Source organism: Schistocerca cancellata, chromosome 4, assembly GCF_023864275.1.
Source record: "Schistocerca cancellata isolate TAMUIC-IGC-003103 chromosome 4, iqSchCanc2.1, whole genome shotgun sequence".
NCBI lineage: Eukaryota > Metazoa > Arthropoda > Insecta > Orthoptera > Acrididae > Schistocerca > Schistocerca cancellata.
Window position 1 is genome coordinate 288,121,167 of NC_064629.1, and position 13,034 is coordinate 288,134,200.

The window sequence follows — 13,034 nt, forward strand, 5'->3', positions numbered from 1 at the left end:
TTGTAAGTTGAAATCGTACTCTTAGAGTGACCTCGATATTAAGAAAATAATCTTTGATGTTTTGTCGGTCTTTGTTTGGGTGAAATGAGCTATGGATGACATAGATTCTCCGCAGAATCGAACTCATTTCAAACTACCGAATTTCCATTTCAAATTGTTTTAAAAGTCTTAGCGATTTTGCCCAGTGTAGTGGCAAATGTTTGACTGCGTGCCTCTGAGTAACTGAGTGTAAGGAGCGACGAGTTCGAGAGGTAAATGCTAACTTCATATCAGTTTTCTACAAAAAGTATCATCCGAATACGCTCAAAAAAGCAATTACGTCTTCGCCATTTACGATAACAAGAGGGCCCGCACAACATAATTACAACAAAGATTTTTCTTATTCTAGTTTCTTATGGAGCAAGTTCCTAAGGCAGCAGTCTAGATAGCCTGCGCTTAAATTTGGCCCTGTTCGTTTAAATAAAGGTTAGCGCTGTTTCTGCCATCTTTTTATACGTTCCTACCCATAGTTTAGCCATAGGTTCTTTATCGTGGGTTTTTCTAGCAAATTTCAACGTATTTCTGCGGAGTTTACGGGCGTACTTCAGTGTCAACCCCTTTTGATACGCCAGTGAGGTCTTTCCTTCTCGCCAAATGTCACAGTGTCGGGTCTCCATTTTCCACATACGCGCGATGTCCACGAGGCTTTCTGCCTCTTTTTTTGTAGCTGAAGCATGCCTGCTGTTCCTGTTTCATGCTTGTGTTTTTTTTTTTGGGATACTCTCGTGGTTGTTTGTTTCTCCCATTGGTTACTGTTCGTAGACTTCCTGTTGATGCGTGGTATGATCACTCATGCAGCAGATCTTGTCAGTAGATTTCGTTTCCTGGTCCGCTGATGAATGGTTTTCCCGATTCGCATGCGGACGCGTAAAACAGGAGTGCAGTGTGCCGGAAACTGTCTCAAAGAATCGAGATTCCGGCCATCTGATGAAGTTCCCTCGGCAGGATAGCTCCTGGTAGGTGTAGAGCGAGGGAGAGGGCTTTATTCTGCATCGATTGGAGCAGTTTCACTGTGGTGACGGCGGCGGTTCCCATCACGGCCACGTCTGGAGATGCTTTCCAGTGCGCGACCATGGAATAGGACCTCCCATGAGTAGTACTGGCTGTAAAACCGGTGCCAGCTTCTTGCGGCATGGCATTTTAGGCCGGTCGACGTAGACCGAAAATGGTCGAATAGTGGGAAATATCGTGTTGTAGCAAATATTTGTTTAGTGGTAGGAGGCAGCATCATGAACAAAATACTTAAAGTCCCCAGTGGCGTGGTGTGGGCGTGGGGTGGGGTGGGCGTTTGAAAGACGCCAGGCTCTCGTGCCTCGTCCCCTTCCATTTTTCAACTTTTTCTTGTTAAGTTCCCGAGTGGTGACGGCCAATTAAGGACATTGGAGTAATAAAATCTAGAATGAGAGCTTTGATTTTCTATAGCTAGTAACTGAGTGACGGAGCTGGCGCACTTTATTATGTGTGGGACGATGTGTGGCGACACAGCTACTTGAGCGACAAGAGCAGAATACGGCCCGCTCGTCGTACCACTGGGGTGACCGGCATTTTCACCTTTCGTAGCGAGGAGAGCAGGGTATCCGAGACAAGAACAGCAACGGGGCTGGCGTCTCGCAAATCGTTTTAGTGTACTAGGGCCCGCCGCTCGCCTACCAGACGACGCCGAATGGCTGCATTTTCTGCGTCGTTTCAGAGGATGTTAAAGTCTGCGCCCACGGCGAGTCAACAGTACGGCGCCCACATACACCGCTGCCGTCCAACGGTCAGAGGCAGTTTCAGGCCTATACTTTCCCATGCATAGACCGAAAAACGCCATCTGAATAGTGCACCGGTATGACACATGCTGACGCAAAACAGTGCACTCCGAATTTGCCGGGACGACCCGCGATAAGAGAAAAATTTGTTGTAATAGTTTGGAGGGGAAATGAGTGCCAGAATCTGAGAGTATGATCGACAACTGTTTCTGAGTCCTCCCACACTTGGAGGGTTTGCTGGGTAGTGAGGACAAGGAGCTAATCTTTCATTGTGAAGGCGAAGTGAGGTTTCGCTTCTGGACCGCCTTCTTCACTTCTCATAAGCCGGAGTGGAGTTGATCATAAGAGTCATAAGTATCACTGTCACGGTACTCTGAGCACAGCCCGACTGTTACCACTTGGTGCCAACAGTCGGTACTGTTACTCGTTTCGTACTCGCGCTATTTCAGTCGGCTCTTTATCCACGGGTGTGGACCGCCACTGGGAGCAGATGCATCTACAAGATTACTCTGCAATTCACATTTAAGTGCTTGGCATCATATCTATGCTCCGAGCTGTCAACGCACGGAATACAAATATTTGTTACTGATAATATAACGCAAGAAACGCATATGAGCGCAATCTATGTAAATCTCTGCACACGGTTCTACATTGATAGAGGGAAAATTGATTCTTGGTCATTCTGTACGGCAGCTGTAACGCTCAACCCCACCACTGGCGATGCTCTCTAGCATTTTCTGTCACTCGTCTAGCTTGAAACCAGATGGCGCTGTGGTTGACACGCTAGATGGCGCTGCCATAGGTCAAACGGATATCAACTGCGTTTTTTTAAATAGGAACCCCCCATTTTTTATTACATATTCTTGTAGTACGTAAAGAAATATGAATGTTTTAGTGCACCATTTTTTCGATTTGTGATGCATGGCGCCGTAATAGTCACAAACGTATAAGTACGTGCTATCACGTAACATTCCGCCAGTGCGGACGGTATTTGCTTCGTGATACATTACCCGTGTTAAAATCGACCGTTTACCAATTGCGCAAAAGGACGATATCGTGTTGATGTACGGCTATTGCGATCAAAATGCCCAACGGGCGTGTGCTATGTATGCTGCTCGGTATCCTGGACGACATCATGCAAGTGTCCGGACCGTTTACCGGATGGTTACGTTATTTAAGGCAACAGGAAGTGTTCAGCCACATGTAAAACGTCAACCACGACCTGCAACAAATGATGATGTCCAAGTAGGTGTTTTAGCTGCTGTCGCGGCTACTCCGCAGTTCAGTAGCAGACAGACTGCGCGAGAATCGGGAAACTCAAAAACGTCGGTGTTGAGAATGCTACATCAACATCGATTGCACCTGTACCATATTTCTATGCACCAGGAATTGCAAGGCGACGACTTTGAACAACGTGTACAGTTCTGCCACTGGGAACGAGAGAAATTACGGGACGATGGCAGATTTTTTGCACGCGTTCTATTTAGCGACGAAGCGTCATTCACCAACAGCGGTAATGTAAACCGGCATAATATGCATTATTGGCCAACGGAAAATCCACGATGGCTGCGACAAGTGGAACATTAGCGACCTTGGCGGGTTAATGTATGGTGCGGCATAATGGGAGGAAAGATAATTGGTCCCCATTTTATCGATGGCAATCTAAATGGTACAGTGTATGCTGATTTCCTACGTGATGTTCTACCGATGTTACTACAAGATGTTTCACTGCATGACAGAATGGCGATGTACTTCCAACATGATGGATGTCCGGCACATAGCTCTCGTGCGGTTGAAGAGGTATTGAATAGCATATTTCATGACAGGTGGATTGGTCGTCGAAGTACCATACTATGGCCCACACGTTCACCGGATCTGACGTCCCTGGATTTCTTTCTGTGGGGAAAGTTGAAGGATATTTGCTATTGTGATCCACCGAGAGCGCCTGACAACATGCGTCAGTGCATTGTCAATGCATGTGCGAACATTACGGAAGGCGAACTACTCGCTGTTGAGAGGAATGTCGTTACACGTATTGCCAAATGCATTGAGGTTGACGGACATCATTTGGAGCATTTATTCCATTAATGTGGTATTTACAGGCAATCACACTGTAACAGCATGCGTTCTCAGAAATGATAAGTTCACAAAGGTACATGTATCACATTGGAGCATCATCATCATCATCATCATCATCATCATCATCATCATCATCATTTAAGACTGATTATGCCTTTCAGCGTTCAGTCTGGAGCATAGCCCCCCTTATACAGTTCCTCCATGATCCTCTATTCAGTGCTAACATTGGTGGCTCTTCTGATGTTAAACCTATTACTTCAAAATCATTCTTAACCGAATCCAGGTACCTTCTCCTCGGTCTGCCCCGACTCCTCCTACCCTCTACTGCTGAATCCATGAGTCTCTTGGGTAACCTTGCTTCTCCCATGCGTGTAACATGATCCCACCATCTAAGCCTGTTCGCCCTGACTGCTACATCTATAGAGTTCATTCCCAGTTCTTCTTTGATTTCCTCATTGTGGACACCCTCCTGCCAATGTTCCCATCTACTAATACCTGCAATCTTCCTAGCTACTTTCATATCCGTAACCTCAATCTTGTTGATAAGGTAACCTGAATCCACCCAGCTTTCGCTCCCATACAACAAAGTTGGTCGAAAGATTGAACGGTGCACAGATAACTTAGTCTTGGTACTGACTTCCTTCTTACAGAAGAGAGTAGATCGTAGCTGAGCGCTCACTGCATTAGCTTTGCTACACCTCGCTTCCAGTTCTTTGACTATGTTGCCATCCTGTGAGAATATGCATCCTAAGTACTTGAAACCGTCCACCTGTTCTAACTTTGTTCCTCCTATTTGGCACTCAATCCGTTTATATTTCTTTCCCACTGACATTACTTTCGTTTTGGAGATGCTAATCTTCATACCATAGTCCTTACATTTCTGATCTAGCTCTGAAATATTACTTTGCAAACTTTCAATCGAATCTGCCATCACAACTAAGTCATCCGCATATGCAAGACTGCTTATTTTGTGTTCACATATCTTAATCTCACCAAGTCAGTCCATTGTTTTCAACATATGATTCATAAATAATATGAACAACAGTGGAGACAGGTTGCAGCCTTGTCTTACCCCTGAAACTACTCTGAACCATGAACTCAATTTACCGTCAACTCTAACTGCTGCCTGACTATCCATGTAAAGACCTTTAATTGCTTGCAAAAGTTTGCCTCCTATTCCATAATCTTGTAGAACAGACAATAACTTCCTTCTAGGAACCCGGTCATATGCCTTTTCTAGATCTATAAAGCATAGATACAATTCCCTGTTCCACTCATAACACTTCTCCATTATTTGCCGTAAGCTAAAGATCTGGTCCTGACAACCTCTAAGAGGCCTAAACCCACACTGATTTTCATTTAATTGGTCCTCAACTAATACTCGCACTTTCCTTTCAACAATACCTGAGAAGATTTTACCCACAACGCTGATTAAAGAGATACCTCTGTAGTTGTTACAATCTTTTCTGTTTCCATGTTTAAAGATAGGTGTGATTACTGCTTTTGTCCAGTCTGATGGAACCTGTCCCGACTCCCAGGCCATTTCAATTATCCTGTGTAGCCATTTAAGACCTGACATTCCACTGTATTTGATGAGTTCCGACTTAATTTCATCCACCCCAGCCGCTTTATTGCACTGCAATCTATTCACCATTTTTACCACTTCCTCAAATGTGATCCTATTTCCATCATCATTCCTATCCCATTCTACCTCGAAATCTGAAACATTACTGATCGCATTTTCACCTACATTGAGCAACTCTTCAAAATATTCCCTCCATCTGCCCAAGGCATCCACAGGATTCACCAGCAGTTTTCCTGACCTGTCCAAAATACTTGTCATTTCCTTCTTACCTCCCTTTCGAAGACTGCTAATTACACTCCAGAATGGTTTTCCAGCAGCTTGACCCATAGTCTCCAACCTGTTTCCAAAGTCTTCCCACGATTTCTTCTTGGATGCTGCAATTATCTGTTTGGCTTTGTTTCTTTCTTCAACATAACTTTCTCTGTCTACCTGGGTTCTGGTATGTAGCCATTTTTGATACGCCTTCTTTTTCCTTTTACAGGCTGCCTTGACTGTATCATTCCACCAAGCTGTTTGCTTCATCCTACTTTTACACACTACTGTTCCAAGACATTCTTTAGCCACTTCTAGTACTGTGTCCTTGTACCTTGTCCATTCCTTTTCCAATGACTGTAATTGGCTACATTCAACTAACTGGTACCTTTCTGAGATCGCTGTTATGTACTTGTGCCTGATTTCCTTATCCTGAAGTTTCTCCACTCTTATCTTCCTACATATGGACCAGACCTCCTGCACTTTCGGCCTCACAATCCCAATTTCACTGCAGATTAAATAATGATCAGTGTCATCAAAGAATCCCCTGAATACACGTGTGTCCCTCACAGCCTTCCTGAATTCCTGATCTGTTATTATATAGTCAATGACAGATCTGGTTCCCCTGCCTTCCCAAGTATACCGGTGAATGTTCTTATGTTTAAAAAAGGAGTCTGTGATTACTAAGCCCATACTGGCACAGAAATCCAAGAGTTGTTTCCCGTTCCTGTTGGCCTCCATATCCTCTCCAAATTTACCCATAACCTTTTCATACCCTTCTGTTCGATTTCCAATCCTGGCGTTAAAATCACCCATGAGCAGAACACTGTCCTTGTCCTTTACTCTAACAACTACATCACTGAGTGCCTCATAAAAACTATCCATCTTATCTTGATCTGTCCCTTCACAATGCGAATATACTGACACAATCCTAATTTTCTTGCTAGACACTGTCAAATCTATCCACATCAGTCGTTCGTTTACATACCTTATTGCAACTACGCTGGGTTCCATTTCTTTCCTGATGTAAAGCCCTACACCCCATTGTGCTATTCCTGCTTTGACTCCTGACTGGTAGACCTTGTATTCTCCCACTTCCTCTTCTTTCTCACCCCTTACCCGAATGTCACTAACAGCTAAAACGTCAAGCCCCATCTTACTTGCAGCCTCTGCCAGCTCTACCTTCTTCCCAGAGTAGCCCCCATTGATATTAATAGCTCCCCATCTCATTACCATTTGTTTGCCAAGTCGTATCTTAGGAGTCCCTGGTTTGTCAGTTAGAGGTGGGACTCCGTCACCTCCAAAGGTCCGAGGCATTTTGCTCTGATTGTTGCCAGCATCATATTTAAAGTACCAGGGAAGCAGGTTGCTAGCCTTACTTGCCCCGAGTCCCATTGGGTTTTACCACTAACGGCTGAGGGACTAACCGGTGGATTTGGTAGTCTTTGCCGTATGAGCACAAAGGTGACCACGACTCAGAATATGTCCGAGATGCCCAGCCTTATTCCAAAGTAACTGGTATCCCGACTGTCGGGACCACTTACTTGGCCACTCATACGCTGCCCGTGGTTCATGAACTAGGACATGACTACAGGAACCCACACCATGAACCGAAATAAAATGTTCAAATGTACCGACGTTCTGTATTTTAATTTAAAAAATCTACCTGTTACCAACTGTTCGTCTAAAATTGTGAGCCATATGTTTGTGACGATTACAGCGCCTTATATCACAAAGCGAAAAAAGTGGTCCAACTAAAACATTCATATTTTTTTACGTACTACAGGAATATATAATAAAAAACGGGGGTCCTATTTTAAAAAACGCAGTTGATATCCGTTTGACCTATGGCAGCGCCATCTAGCGGGCCTACCATAGCGCCATCTGGTTTCCCCCTTCAAGCTAGACAAGTTTCGTTCTTTGTAGTTTTTTCGTTTGACGCTTATTTCGTGAGATATTTGGCCCGGTCACAATCGATGGACCACCCTGTATAGTCGATCTGAGAACTTCCAGTGGATCCAGGTTTCTTGCATGTATACAACCTTCTTACATGATTCTTAAAACTAAGTGCTGACGATGATTAAATTACTCTGTACAAAATTCTGACAGGCAGCTTCTTGTTTCATTCATTTCTCCCAGTCTTTCTTTACCTACCATGGAATTCCAATCACGCGCCACAATTAAATTTTTAACTTCTTTAACTACCTGAATAATTTCCGTTATCTAGTCATACACCGCATTATCCTATCACATTTTGTGTTGATAACCTTGCACTGAACTGACCAGAAGTCTTTGTCTTCCTGTTGCTGCACTTCACTAATCCCATTATATCCAACTTCAATCAATCCATTTCCATTTTTTAGTTCTCTTAGCTAGGTACCAGAGTAAAAGATGTAACATTCCGTGCGCCGACCGGTGGCATGCCAATTTTGTTTTTCCTGAACATGACATCCTCCAAATGACAGCAGAATACGAGTACTTAGAAGGTGCAACAGGTCACCTAAAGAGATTAGGTGCACTACGCTTGTACGTCGCGTTCTGGAGTATTGTTGGGCGTATAGAATCCGTATCAGATTGGACTGACTGAGAACATCTAAAAAGTTCCAAGAAGTCCAGCATATTTTGTATTACATGGAATAGGGTGGAGTGTGTCACGGCTATGCTACGTGGATTGGGGTGCCAATCATTTAAAAAAAAAAAAGTGCGTTGTACGTTATGGGTAGATCTTTTCACGAAATTTCAATCAGCAATTTTCTCTTCCGAATGCGAAAATATTATGTTGACGCCCACCTTCAAAGGGAGAAATGATCATCGTAATATAATAAGAGCAATCAGGGTTCAGAGGGGAAGATTTAAGTGTTCTTTTCTTCCGCACCCAGTCTGAGAGTGGAACGGTAGCGAAATAGCTTGAAGATGGTTCGATGAATTCTCTGCCAGGTACTTAACTGTGAATTGCAAAGTAGTCATCTAGATGTAGGCGTAGGATTAGAGTAGTCCTCGTCCAGATATCCAAATGGGCTACTATTTCATCCCTGGAATATTTCACCAGAGAAGAAAACAAACGGTAGAGCAGGATGCTCTCGGAAAAAAGGCCACACCTGCAGTTTCCCCTAGCTTTCAGCCGTTCGCAGCACTGGCATATTAAGACTATGTTGCCACATCTCACAAGGCCAGATCAGTCAAACATATAGACTATTCCCGCTGAAACTACTCAAAAGCCTGCTGCACCTCCTCAGGAAACACGGGTTAGTCTGGTCTCTTCACAGATACTCCTCCGTTGGGGTTGCACCCATACCTACGGCAGGGTTATTTGTATAATTTCGTCTGTTAGGGCCATTCGAAAAGAAACGAGCCAAAGGCTGTAAAACGAAAACCGGCTAAGGGATTGTAATGTCGTTGCCTTCAAATGGTTCAGATGGCTCTGAGCACTATGAGACTTAACATCTGAGGTCATCAGTCCCCTAGAACTTAGAACTACTTAAACCTAACTAACCTAAGGACATCACATACATCCATGCCCGAGGCAGGGTTCGAACCTGCGACCGTAGCGGTCGCTCGGTTCCAGACTGAAGCGCCTAGAACCGCTTGGCCACAACGGCCGGCTGTCGTTGCCCGCGGAAGAGGGCTATAAGAACGCTGAGCCCCCCACCTCGCCGCTAGAGAGACGTGGGCGCAGACCCACGGAAGGACAGAGCGAACTCGCGCATGCGTCGACCGTTCGCTGCACTTAGTCGTGCTGAAAAAGAGAAAAGGAGGCTTCAACAGAGTAGCAAATGGGTGTAGTGTGTTTGCTGACATCGGAAGGAGTGCGGGCAACGGAAATTCATTGAAGAATGGTACAAGTATGCAGAGAGCACTGAATGTCCGTTACAATTCCGTCGCTCAGTCAGGCTTGTGGCGCAATGGCTGCCATAGTAACTCGCCTTTGCGTTTCCTCCAGCTGGACGATGGTATCGGGGATGTGGTGGGGCGTTCCAGATCGTGTGTCATCTGCCAACGATGTCCGCCCTTCGCTGAATCGCTTATGCCACGCTTTGACTCTTGCAACGCGCACCCAGTGCACTTGGTAGAGTTGTGCCATTCTTTGATGAATTTCCGTTCCGCGCACTCCTTCTGCTGTAAAGAAACGCATTACATCCCTTTGCTCTCCATTGTACCGTTTTCTGCCTACTGAGTGCAGTGGACGGTCCAAGCGCGACCGTGCTCGCTCTATTGCCACGTGGATGTGCGCCCGTCTCCCTCCAACGTTGAGTTTGGGGCCTCAGCGCTCTTGTAGGAACCACAACGTCTTTCGTAGGCAATGGCATTACGATATTACGATCCTTTCAGCGGTTTCCATTTTACAGTCTCCAGCACACTCATTTTTGAGTGAGGCTTCTGTGTATCTCATTGCAATATTTTTCAGTGACGGCTCAATTTTTACTAAACAAGCCCTACAAGCTACAAAATTTCCTAAATATATGTAGAAAAGCTTGCAGAAAGGTAGCTTGTCTGTGTGTGTGTGAGTGTGTGTGTGTGTGTGTGTGTGTGTGTGTGAGTGGGAGGGGGGATGGGCGGCGGTGAGGAGGGACGCACTATCAGCAGTTCTGCCAAGTGCGTAGGACGACCTTGGTACGGCTCTGTTTGTCCGTGGGAAATTATAACACGGTGCGTAAGATGGGTTACCGGCCTCCAGTTGTAGGAGCTGTGGCACCAAGCGTGCAGCGCAACCCCGGAATTTTACTATAATTGGTTCAACTGGCTCTGAGCACTATGGGACTTAATTGCTGTGGTCATCAGTCCTCTAGAACTTAGAACTACTTAAACCTAACTGACCTAAGGACGTCACACACATCCATGCCCGAGGCAGGATTCGAACCTGCGACCGTAGCGGTCGCGCGGGTCCAGACTGTAGCGCCTAGAACCGCTCGGCCACCACGGCCGGAAATTACACCCGCTGGCGTTCAGGGGCAAAGGCCAATAAAATGCAGGAGCACCCAGGCATTAACACTTTTTTGTTTTCTAAAACTTGCTTTCTGCGTTATCTGTCACACTTGTATCTATCACAAAACACTATTCGCCACCTTGCGATGTGCGACGGAAGATACCGTTGTCACTGTCTCTCCCCCTTCGCCTCCCTTCCCCAAAAGGTGCGCGCGATGAACGACTATCGCTAACCTCGATATGAGCACGATTTTGTAGTATTTTTCCGACGTGATTATTTCACGAGACGTATGTGGGAGGAAGTAATACGTTACCTAATTCTCCTTACGAGGTACGCTCTCGGAACTTCACCATGCACTGTGATGCACTTCACTCTCCTGTAGCGTCCGTCACAGGAGTCTTGCGCTTACTAAACGCGACGAAATATGCGGTTTTTCTTTGAGTCTTCACTACCTCCTATATTAAGCCTACCAACCGGATAAGGCCCCAGACATACGAGCAAAATTTAAGAAACGGTCGAATGAGAGTTGTAAAGCCACCTCTGCCCTGGATCAATTACATTGCTGTGCGGGATTAGCCGAACGGTCTAAAGGCGCTGTAGTCATGAACTGTGCGGCTGGTCCCGGTGGAGGTTCGAGTCCTCCCTCGGGCATGGGTGTGTGTTTTTGTCCTTAGGATAATTTAGGTTAAGTAGTGTGTAAGCTTAGGGACTGATGACCTTAGCAGTTAAGTCCCATAAGATTTCACACACGTTTGAACATTTTTTGAATTACATTTCTTCACGATTTTGCCAATTAATTTCAGTCTCGTATCTGCATTTATTATGAATAGTTTTTTGTTAGTTACACGCTAGGTTGATCCAGAAACATTCCCCTACATATTTTGCAGTTGTTACTTTGAAAGGTCTCTGTTGGATTCCTTTCATGTTTAATTTCTTAAATCTGTTGCCATTTATGGAATAAATTCCTCTTCTAAATGTACTGTGGCGTTTCTGACTATCTGGGAGTAGACTGAGCAGTGGAACGTGTTACTTTTACACATAAACAAGAACGATCTGTCACACTACTACACTTTAAAGCACAGTTTATATGTAATTCTTATATGTAATTCATGTCACACAGTTTCATACGGAACCTACATCCGCTTTCTTTTATATACTGTATATGATAAGATACTGTCATCCCCCTTCCCTTTTGTGTGAGAGGATGAATGAGCATATGTATTTCTAGTTGCATGCTTGAGGGTAGCAGACAAGGCTGTCTGCTAGAGAACAGTAGGACCAACGTCAGAACAGGTAGCTACGCTTCCTAAAAGCAAAGAGGTTTCTATTCTTAGTATGGTCCTGTCCGTCCCTTGTCATGTTGGTATAGGAAGCTGCCCCTCTGGCCACTTCCGTTGGTCTTTGGGAGCCACCCTCAGGAAGCACGCTCGGCGGTAGGGCAGTTGCAGTGTGGCCGTGGCGAGCGTCTGAAGTGGTAAGATCTCCGGCTAAGCGCGTGTCTGTTAAGTCCGTAGGACAATGGATTTCTTAAGTTCAGCCTAACTGAAAATTTAATCACCTTTATTTCGGGTTTAGGTCTAAAATATCCGATGTTATCTTAAATTGCAGCGCAGTATTATTCTCGTGTGAAGTTCAGACTATTTTCCGGTAGTTGCTTTGTTACTACTTTGTGAGTAAAGTGGAACTACGTGTTGATCAGTAACTCTAACTAAGATCAATCTTAAATGCGAATGCTTGTGTGATTATAACGTCTCGTCTTGACTATATTTTCAATATAGCAACTTTTCTTTATGTTCAGCCCACGTGGGGTATACTTTGCGAGACCACTACCACGTGCTTATATAACTGTTTGACCCATCAGGTTAATAGTAAGACGTTAGTAACCAGTTCAAGGTTTTTCTTTTGTCAATTGCTTTTCGATCTAATTTATTTTAATTATCAAAATTATTGTGGAGTTGTACGCTTTGTGTAAACCAAGTTGACCACGTGAAGCATGTGGTGTAATCATCAAAGTAGCCCTCAGCTATTCTTTTTGCGAAGATTTCACAAAGAGTTAATATGAATTTAGTATACCAGTGTGTGGTAATTACATGACGGACAGGATTGTGGTATGAACGTAATTTCTTTGGGTAAAAACTGAATCTGTTGGTTGTGGTTAATTTCTTCTTGCTTATGTTTCAATGTTCTTCGTGTGTTATTTTATGAAAGGAGTGTTGTATGCAGTTTCCCAAATCTTGGCTCCATATTTTATGTGTTCCGTAAGATTACAATCTCACATTCTTTTCAATCGTAAATAAGGCACCAGCTCAGTTATAACTCACGTATAATATGCTGAAATTTCAATGAACAATCTTAAAATAAATTTCCAAATATAAACTGATTTCTTTCTTTTTATTTAAATTCT